This window comes from Hyaena hyaena, unplaced genomic scaffold, assembly GCF_003009895.1.
Source record: "Hyaena hyaena isolate Hyena2069 unplaced genomic scaffold, ASM300989v1 scaffold_1038, whole genome shotgun sequence".
Taxonomy (NCBI): Eukaryota; Metazoa; Chordata; class Mammalia; order Carnivora; family Hyaenidae; genus Hyaena; species Hyaena hyaena.
In genome coordinates, this window is record NW_024081672.1 from 148902 (window position 1) to 160542 (window position 11641).

Below are 11641 nucleotides of genomic sequence, written 5' to 3' on the forward strand. Positions count from 1 at the left end.
TGCTGTGTGCCTTTGAACACCAAGCTACCAAAGGAGGCGAAAATATAAATCAATGTATATTAACATAAATGGGAAAATTACCTCGAATAATAGAAAGCTAAATGAAGTAAATACTAGGAAATTCTAGCAATGAAATAAAAAAATAATATTAAACAGTAGATAAAATAATAGCATTTCTCTCAACAGTGAGGAAGATAAGCAACTGGGCCCTTCATATATCACATAAAAATAAATCCAGACTTCGGTAAGGAGAAACGTATTTCAAAAACACTATTGCGATAGGAACAATGCTCTGACTTCAATCTGAAAGCATCTTAAGATTGAATAGAAAAAAGGGGCACTTGGCTGGCTCAGTTGGTGGAGCATGTGACTCTTGATCTCAGAGTTTTGAGTTCAAGCCAAATATTGGGTGTGGAAATTACTTAAATAAGGAAATAAACTTTAGAAAAAGGTTTTTCTTCTATAGGGAATATGAAAAAGGGTCAACAGAAAATTTTGAGAGGAAACTGGGGAAGTGAGTGGGGGAGACGAACAAAAAGCATGATGGGGTAGTCTGTCATAAAATGTTCCCACTGTGGTCAGCCAACCTTGGGATGAGCTATTCAGGGTGCATGCTCAGGCCTGCGGAAAAATGAAATTCAGGGGCTCATGAAGGGAAGAGGAGCCTAACCAAAGATTAGTCAAGCTAAGTCAGTGTAGACCTGACCTATAAGAAATTCGAACAGGTGTCCTTTACCCTAAAAAGGACTTGTGACTGATTTCTTTCACTTAGCATAATGTTTTTCAAAATTCATCCCATGTTTTAGCACTTTTTTTTTTTTTTACTAAATAATACTCCATTGGATATACCACATTTTGCTTACCCATTTATCAGTTGATGGCCATTTGAGTTGTTTCCATTTTGGCTATTATGAATAATGTTGCTGTGAACATTCATGTGTAAGTTTTGTGTGGATATATGTTTTCATTTCTCTTGGGTATTTACCTAGAAATTAAATTACTGATTCAGATGGTAACTGTATGTTTAATATTAGGAGGAACTGATAGCCTGTTTTCCAAAGGATTCACCATTTTTCATTTTCACCAGAGTGAATGATGGTTCCTATTTTTCCACATCTTTAATGCAGATTGTTTTTACCTGACATTTTTATTCTAGTCACTCTAGTTGGTGTTGAAGAGGTATGCACTGTAGTTTTGATTTGCATTTCCCTGATGAATAATCAAGGTAAACATCTTTTCATAAGTTTGTAAACCATTTGTTATCTTCTTTGGAGAGTTTTTATTCAGATCATTTGCTCATTTTTAATTGGGTTGAGTGTCTGACTTCAGCTCAGGTTTTCCTCATGGTTTGTGTGTTCAGGCCCCACATTAGGCTCACTACTGTCAATGAATGCAGAGCTTTGAATCTTCTGTCCTCTCTCTCTGCCCCTCCCCTGCTCATGCTTGCTCTCTCTCAAAAATAAATAAAACATTTAAAAAAATGGTTAAGATTGTAAATTTATGTCATATGATTTTTTACCATAATTTTTAAAGTTATACAAAAACAAGCTTTTATATGTAGCAGTCCCCCTACCATCTGCATTTCCTTTTCTGTGGTTTCAGTTACCTATGATGTATTATCAAAAGGCCAATGGTAACCTAAGGCTATGTAACAATGCTTATGACATTTACATCATTTCATCTCATCACGTGAGCATTTTATCATCTCACATCATCATAAGAAGAAGGCTAAGTACAGTACAATAGATTATTTTGAGAGAGACCACTTTCACATAACCGTTATAAGAGTATATTGCTAAAACTTTTGTTTTATTATTAGTTATTTTTATTAATCTCTTACTGTGTCTACTGTATAAATTAAACTTTATCATATGCATGTATAGGAAAAACTTTAGTATGACTAAGGTTTGGTACGATATGCAGTTTCCGGCATCCACAGAGGGTCTTGGAACATATCTCCATGAAGGAGGGTGGACCACTGTACCAGGAAAACAGAAGATTGTAGTAAACCCTAGGACAACCAATAAGGAAATAACTTAAAAGTTATTATGAAAAAAATCATTAAAGCAATTAAAATGCCACTTTAGAGAATATTCACTTAATGCAGAAGATAGTAAAGAAGTAGTAGATTAAAAATGAGATATTTATGGGTGCCTGGGTGGCTCAGTCGGTTAAACATCCGACTTTGGCTCAGGTCATGATCTCATGGTTCGTGGGTTCGAGCACCACATCGGGCTCTGTGCTGACAGTTCAAATCTAACTATATTATAATAACACCAAATGTAAGTGGATTAAACAATATAATCTAAAGGAAGTGTTTGTTAGATGGGAAAAAAAAGCAGTATCCTCCTATATGCTGTCTACAGGAAACACATTTTACATCTAGGATATAAATAGATTTAAAGTAAAAGCATGGAAAGGTTATATATAAACAGCAGCTGCAAAAAAGGAGAAGTGGCTATACTAACATCAGACAAAATAGACTTTTAAGCAAAAAGTGTTACTAGACATAAAAAGGGGCATGTTAAGCGTCAATCCATCAGGAAAATATAACAATTATAAACACATACACACCTAAAAATGAAGCTCCAAAACAAATGAAGCAAAAACTGCAAGGTTTGAAGGGAGACATAGACAACTCAAAATACTAGTCAGAGGCTAGTATTCAATTCCTCACTTCCAAGAAGATACAACAACTAGACAGAAGATTAACAACAATAAAGAAGATGAACAGCACCACAAACCAACTACACCTAAGAGATATCTATAGAAAACTCAATCCGGGGCGCCTGGGTGGCTTAGTCGGTTAAGCGTCCGACTTTCGCTTAGGTCATGATCTCGCGGTTCGCGGGTTCGGGCCCCGCGTCGTGCTCTGTGCTTACTGCCAGCTCAGAACCTAGAGCCTATTTCAGAGTCTGTATCTCCCTCTCTCTCTGACCCTCCCCTGCTCACGCTGTCTCTCTCTCCTAGAAATAAATAAATAAATAAAAATTAAAAAAAAAAAAAAAAGAAAACTCCATCCAACAACACCAGCATACACATTCTTCTCCACATAGAGGTTCACATAGAACATTCTTCAAGATAGACCATAAGCTAGGCCATAAACAAACCTAAGGAAATTTGAAATGATAGAAATAATACAGAGTATGTTCTCAAATCACAATGGAATGGAAACGTAAATCAATAACAAAAGGAAATTTGGGAAACTTATAAATATGTAGAAACTAGACAACATGCTCCTAATAACAAATGGTCCAAATAAAAAAATAAGAATTTATATCATACCTTGAGATAAAAGAAATTGAAGACACAACATAGCAAAATATATAGGATGCAGTTAAAGCAAGACTTAGTGAGGAATTTATAGCTGCATGTGCCTATATTTAAAATAAGAAAGACCTCAAATCAATAAACCAAACTTCCACATTAAGGCCTTAAGAAGAGAAAGTAAAATAAACTTGAAGCAAGCAGTAAGAGTTAATAACAAAAGATTAGATTACAAATTAATAAAATAGAGACCAGAACAATACTGGAGAAAATCAATGTAACCAAAAGTAGGTGCTTTGAAAAGATTAAAAAAAAATTGGCAAACATTTTTTGCCATCTCATTTGGCAGACAGATGAGAGGGGAGTGGATAGAGGAGAGAGTGGTACTCAAAGCACTAGAATCAGAAATGAAAGAGTGTTGGGGCGCCTGGGTGGTGCAGTCGGTTAAGCGTCCGACTTCGGCTCAGGTCATGATCACACAATTCGTGGATTCAAACCCCACATCGTGCTCTGTGCTGAAGGCTAGCTCAGAGCCTGGAGCCTGCTTCAGATTCTGTGTCTCCCTTTCTCTCTGACCCTCCCCTGCTCACGCTGTTTCTCTCTCTCTCTCTCAGAAATAAATACAACTTTAAAAAGAAAGAAAGAAAGAAAGAAAGAAAGAAAAGAGTGGACTTTACTACCCACCTTACAGAAACAAACAAAAAAAAAGATGATAAGAAATAATATGAGTAATTACATGCCAATAAGTTAGATACCTTAGAATGAATGGGAAAATTCCTAGAAAGACACAAAGGACCCAAGGGACTGAAAAAGAAATGGACATCTGAGTAGACCTACAACATGTAAAGTCACAAAGTCACTAATCAATAACTACCAGCAAGAAAAGCCTAGGCCTAGAGGGCTCACAAGTAAATTCTACCAAACATTTAAAGAAGAATCAATACCAATTCTTTGCAAACACTTCCAAAAAATAGAAGAGGATGGTACTTTTTCTAACTCATTCTATGAGACCAGTATTATCCTATCAAAACCAAAGGCATGCCAAAAAATTAAAAAATAAAACAAGACCAAGTATCTTTTATTAATATGGGCAAAAGAATCTCCAGGAAAATTATAGCAAACTGGATCCTGCTACATACAAAAACATTATATACATCATGATGAAGGGAAATCTTCCTCAGGAATGCAAGGTTGGTTTAACTTTCAAAAATCAATTAATGTAATATACCATATAAAGAATATACAAAACAAAAAGCACATGATCATCTCAACAGACACAAAACAATGAACAAAACTCAATATCCTTTCGCAGTAAAAGAACTCAACAAATGAGGAATAAAAGGAAATTTCTTCAATCTGAGAAGGATCATCCAGGAAAATCTGCAGCTAATAACATACTCAATGATGAAGGACTAGATGCTTTTCCAACAAGATCAATTAAAATTCAAGGACGTCAGTTATTGTCATTTTTATTTAACTTTGTACTAGACATTTTACTCAGGGCAATTAGATAAGAAGAAATAAAAGTCATCCAGATGGGAAAGTAAGAAGTAAATCTCTTTTCATCCAAGATGACATTTTCTTGTATATATAAAATCCTAAAGAATCCTTGAGTTCAGCAAGGTGGCAGGATACTAGATCAACATAAAAAATCAATTGTATTTCTATATACTTGTAATGAACAACTTGCAAATGAAATTAAGGAAACAATACCATTTATAATAGCATCAGAAGAATAGGATACTTTGGAATAATTTTTAAAAAAAAGAACAAGACTTGTACCTAAAAACTACAAGACATTGATGAAAACTTAAAAACCTAACGAAATGGGAAAGCATCCCATAGTTTTGAAGCAGAAAAGTTGTATTGTTATGACGGCAATCCTCCTCAAGTGAATCTACAGATTTGGTGAAATTCTGTCATAGTCCTAACTGGCTTCTTCACAGAAATTGACAAGCTGATTCAAAAAATTATATGAGTTAGCAAGAGACCTAGAACAGCCAAAACAATCTTCAAAAAGAAAACAAAGTTGGAGGACTCACAGTCACCAATTTCAAAACTTACCTAAAGCAAATGCATCAAGACAGTGTAGTATAGACATAAGGGGAGATATCAGTGAAACAGAACCGAGAGTCCAGAAATAAACACATACATCTATGGTCAGCTGGTTTTTTGGCCGAGAACATTCAGTGGGGAAAGAATAATTGTTTAAAAAATAGTGCTAGTACAACCAGATAGCCACTTAGAAATAAACGTGAACCCTTACTTCATACCATATGAGAAGATTAATTCAAAATGTATCAAAGACCTAAACATAGTAGCTACAACTATAAAACTCTTAGAAGAAAACTCTTAGATAGGGGTGTAGCTACATGATTTTGGATTTGGTGATGAGCACTTAGATATGACACCAAAATCACAAGCAATAAAACAAAATATAGATAAACTGTACTTTGAAATGAAAAACATTTGTACTTGAAAGGACACTAACAAGAGAGTGAAAAGACAACCCACAAAATGGGATTGCATATTTGCAATTCAAATATGTTATAAGAAATTTGCATCTAGAGTATATAAAGAACTTCTACAAATCAGTTTTTTTTTAATTTTTAATGTTTATTTTTGAGAGAGAGAGAGAAAGAGAGAACAAGATGGGGAGGGGCAGAGAAAGAGGGTAACACAGTATCCGAAGCAGGTGCCAGGCTCTGAGCTTTCAGAACAGAGCCCAAGACGGGGCTCAAACCCACAGACCACAAGATCATGACCTAAGCTGAAGCTGGAAGCATTAACCAACTAAGCTACTGAGGCATCTCTACAAATCAGTTCTTAAGACAACAACCCAAATGAGCAAATGATCTGATAAAAACTCTCCAAAGAAGATAACAAATGGTTTACAAACTTATGAAAAGATGTTTACCTTGATTATTCATCAGGGAAATGCAAATCAAAACTACAGTGCATACCTCTTCAACACCAACTAGAGTGACTAGAATAAAAATGTCAGGTAAAAACAATCTGCATTAAAGATGTGGAAAAATAGGAACCATCATACACTCTGGTGAAAATGAAAAATGGTGAATCCTTTGGAAAACAGGCTATCAGTTCCTCCAAATATTAAACATACAGTTACCATCTGAATCAGTAATTTAATTTCTAGGTAAATACCCAAGAGAAATGAAAACATATATCCATTCAAAACTTACACTTGAATGTTCACAGCAACATTATTCATAATAGCCAAAATGGAAACAACTCAAATGGCCATCAACTGATAAATGGGTAAGCAAAATGTGGTATATCCAATGTGGTATTATTTAGTAAAAAACAAAACAAAACAAAACAAAAAGAATGAAGTACTAATACATGCTAAAACATGGGATGAATTTTGAAAAACATTATGCTAAGTGAAAGAAATCAGTCACAAGAGGCCACATATTTGATTCTGCATATTTGAAATGTCCCAAAGAGGCAAATCTATAGAGAGAAAAGTAGATAACTAGTTGCTTAGGACAGGGCTGGGGGTAATAAAGGTTTGGAGCTTCTCTTGAGGTGATGAAAATGTTCTAAGTTTGACTGTGGTGAGGATCACTCTTACCTATGAATATACTAAACACCACTAAGTTGTGCACTCTAAATGGGTCAGTTGTGTGCTATGTAAATTATATTGTAATAAAACTTATTATTATTTTTTTTAATGGGGAAAGGGTAGCAGAGGAACTAACTGAAAGAGCCCCAGTGGCCAAAACTGGAACAATCTGAGCAAGAAAATAAAACAGGATTGGGGTGCCCATGTGGCTCAGTTAGTTGAGTGTCCAACTTCGGCTCAGATCATGATCTCATGGTTTGTGACTTTGAGCCCCACATGGGGCTCTCTGCTGTCAGCAGAGTCTGCTTCTGAGCCACTTGTCCCCCTCTCTGTCCCTCCCTGCTTGCTCTCTCAAAAATAAATAAACATTTTAAAAAAATAAAGAAGGATTGTGTAAAGCATAAAGTAAATATCCACAAGTCCATACTGTTATAAATAAATGAATAGATTACTAAATGGGGAAGAACACACAAATTTTCTGTGAGAATTCCAAATACATTCCAGATATTCTGCCCACAAGGAGGTGAAGAATAACTCTCCACTCCTTATGTGTCACTACACACAGTGACTTCCTTCCAAAGAGGACAGTATGAAAACAGGAGAGCAAAGAGTAACTCTGTAGAGGAGAAAACTGAATAATGCTACCTCAGCCAGGTGACAAGTGATTAACAGGGACACCTCAGAAGTGATAAGTCATGTTGATAGCATGTGCTCAAGTAACATTTCAGCTCTGGGGTTTTCCTCCCCAAAACATACAATTGCAGTCTAATCATGAGAAAAACAGCAGACATTTCCAGTAGGACATCCTACAAAATACCTGGTCATGACTCCTCAAATTTGCCAAAATTATCAAAAATGAGGAAGGTGAAAATAAAAGTCAGAAAAACTGTCACAGCCAAAGGAGCCAGAGGCGACAAGTACATGTATTCATTCTGGATGGTATCCTAGAACAGAAAAAGGACATAGGTAATTAGTAAGGTACTCTTAATAAAGTACTAATGTATTGGTTCATTAATTATGACAAATGTACCAAACTAAAGTAAGATGTTAATAATAGGGAAAACTGGGTGTGGGGATATGGAATCTCGTACTCTCTTTGTAATGTTTCTGTAAGTCCAAAGCTACTCTAAAATAAAAAGTTTAAAAAAAGCAATCAGTGTAGTTTGCCATATTAACACTGAAGAAGAAAAGCCACAGGCACATCTCAATATATGTGGACAGAACAATTGATAAAATTCATCATCCAATAACAGTAAAAATGTCCAGTATATTAGGAATAGAAGAGAACTTCCTTAACCTGATACAGGGCATTGAAACAGACTTCCAGCTAACATCATACTTCATGATGAAAGAATTCATGCTTTCCTGCTAACACCAGGAAGAAAGCAAGGATGACCTCACCACTTTTACAACATTGTACTGGAATTTATAGCTAGTGCAATAGGATAAGAAGACATAAAAGGCATACAAGTAAGAAAAGAAGAAAGAAAAACAATGTCTACTTGCAGAGGACAGGTTTGCCCATGTAGAAAATTACATGGAACCCATAAAAAAAAAGTTCAAGGAGCACCTGGGTAGCTCAGTCAGTTAAGCATCTGACTCTTGATTTTGGTTCAGGTCATGATCTCATGGTTCATGAGAAGGGGCCCCGTGTTGGGCTCTGCGCTGACAGTGCAAAGCCTGCTTGGGATTCTCTCTCTCCCTCTCTCTCTGCCTGTCCACTCTTCAAATTCTCTCTCTCTCCTTAAATAAATATTTTAAAAAGCTCAAAATATAAGAAGATTACAAGATACAAAGTGATCACACAAAATCAAATGTATTTTAGGTACTAGAAATGACCTACTGGAATTTGAAATTATATATGCTATAGCTATATATATATACATATATAATATAGTAATTAAAGATAATGAATGTATATAATATACAATTTAGTGCTTTTGAAAATTACAGGTGTAGAGGAGCCTGCCTGGCTCAGTTGGTGGAGCATGTGACTCTTGATGTTGGGGTTGTGAGTTTGAGCCCCACATTGGGTGGTATAGAGATTGTTTAAAAATAAAATATTCCCAAAAAACATAATCCAGTGAAGAAATGGGCAGAAGACATGAATAGGCACCTTTCCAAGGAAGACATCCATAATAGACACATGAAAAGATGCTCAACATCACTCATCATTAGGAAAATACAAATGAAAACCACAATGAGATACCATACCTGTCAGTATGGCTAACATTAACAACTAAGGAACAAAAGTTGGTGAGGATGTGGAGAAAGGAGAAAAAATCAAATCAGTGGATGCCAGGGAGTTGGGAAGAAAAGGAGTTGAGTAATAACAGGTCACCCAAGGGAATTTTTATAGTAATAGTACTGCAGAGGTTTATGGCACTGAAGTGATGCATTCATCAAAACCTACATCTGTGTGCCACGTACAGAGAGAATGAAACTTATTCAAATAAAGAAAAAAAATCAAACGGTATAGATGTAATGCAGACTATGTTGAATGACTTTTTTTAAGATTTTTTTTAAGTTTATTCATTTTGAGAGAGAGAGAGAGAGAGAGAGAGAGAGACCACATGCACAGGAGAGGGATAGAGAGAATCCCAAGCAGGCTCTGTGCTGTTAGTGCAGAGCCTGATGCAAGACTGGAACTCAGGAACCCATGAGATTATGACCGGAGTGGAAACCAACTGTCAGATGCTTAACCACCCAGGCGCCCCCTAGTGACTGTTTTTACAACTGTATTTATCACATAACCTGAGTTTTAAAAGTGGGGGAAAAGGAGCTGACTTAAATAATTCCATAAAGCAACATTTTGACTGGATACATTAAGACCCAAAACAAAAAGAACTATACATAAACACTCTAGTTTAGTTGATAAATTCTCACAGGGGTTAGCAATTCTGAAACTATTTTACATGTATATTAGGGTAAAAAGAATAAACATATTGTAGATAATGGAAGCCAGGTATCTCTGTCTAACTATGAAGTTAAAGATAAGCAAGAAGTGGGTGGGAAGGCTAGAATGAACCCTGAGTTAGAATAAAAGGTATTAGTGTTAGCTCACTAATTTTCACATATGTAGTTACATGTATGTATACTGATAAAAGTAATATATGGATACTGTGATTCAAATTTCTAGCATGGAGTACAGACATGTATTACTTACCTGAGTCAGCTGACAGGGTCTAGAAACAATTTCACCCAGCACCAATTAGCACACCTGGAGCTCAGATCTCGATTTCTCCAATAAAAGGAACTATGGCTTCTTGGAGAAAGGCCTGAATCTAGGGCTGGGCGGGGAAAAATCAAGGAGCCTGGAGCATCTTGTGTGTCAAAAAGTAAGGAAGTGCTTTAAAAACCGTTATAAGGATTTGTTAAAAGGGCCCCAAAGCTAACCTGCAATAGCTCTCAATACCAAAGCTGGAACAATTTGAGCAATGTAATAACATAATAGCATTCGATGAAATGAAAAGAGTGGGGATAAAGGAGCCAATTTAAGAAAAGGAGCAAAAACACAAATGAATCTTAAATGGATTTTGCCAAGTGAAAAAGCCACACCCAGAAGATACATATTATGTAATTCTGTAGACATTCTGAAAAGAGTAAAATTATAAAATGTAAACCAGATCAAAGGGTTGGGTGGGAAAGGTGGGGCTGAGTAACAATGGTTGAGAGTAAAATACCTACGAGCCTGTACTGACAGAAATAAATGATGGAATAAATAAGTGGGGAAAATAAAAATTTTTCCTTTACAGACAATCTCAATACATACAGAAGAAGTACAATAGAAAAGTCACTATTTAGAACACCCCAGTAAACGTAGTTGCAGGCAAGAACCAGCAATGAAAACTTAATTAGTGGCCAAAACTAAATAGAAACAGTGTATTTGTATAGCCTCAGAGGGCCTCTCCTTAAATTTACTAATGAATATTTTAAACTATGACCAAAAATTCGAGATGGGGCTTTCTTCCTCTACCCCTGAGTGTGCACTGGAGTTAGCAACTCACTTTAAGTTTATTTGGGGGGTGGGCGGAGCCCACGCAAGTTCTGCACCATCAGTGCAGAGCTGATGCGAGGCTGGAACTCATGAACCTCAAGATCATGACCTGAAATCAAGAGTTGGATGTTTAATCTACTGAGCCACCTGGGTGCCGCATTAGGAACCCACTTTTTAAAAAGTTATTTATTTATTATGAGAGAGAAAGAGAACAAGCTGGGAAGGGCCAGAGAGAGAGGGAGAGAGAATCCCAAGCAGGCTTGCCCTGACAGCACAGAGCCTGATGCAGGTTTTGAGTTTAAAACCTGTGAGATCATGACCTGAGCTGAAACCAAGAGTCAGACACAACCCACTGCCTGGGACCCCCAGGGACCCCCAACCGACTTTTAAGTGTAGACTGAAAAGGGAAAAATCCTAACTATATAGTAGAGAAACTTGCCAGACACCACCTTAACTAAGTAATCAAGGTTAGTATGTCAAATCATGTTTACATCATGTGTAACCTGATATGCAGGTAGGGCACATCCTGTCAGGGGGAATCTTCCTACAAATATATAACTTTAGTCCAATCAGGAGAAAACATCAGACAAAGGTAAATTCAAGGACATCTTCACAATACCTGACCATTATTCTTCAGCCATCTGAAGGACATGAAAGAAAGACCAAAAAAACCAGAAACCAAAACCCAAAATACAAAAACCCTCAAGATTGGAGGGGGCAGTGCCTGACGATGACTCTACAGTGGTACCCTGCATTGGATCCTGGATCAGTAGGACATTAGTGGAAAAAAC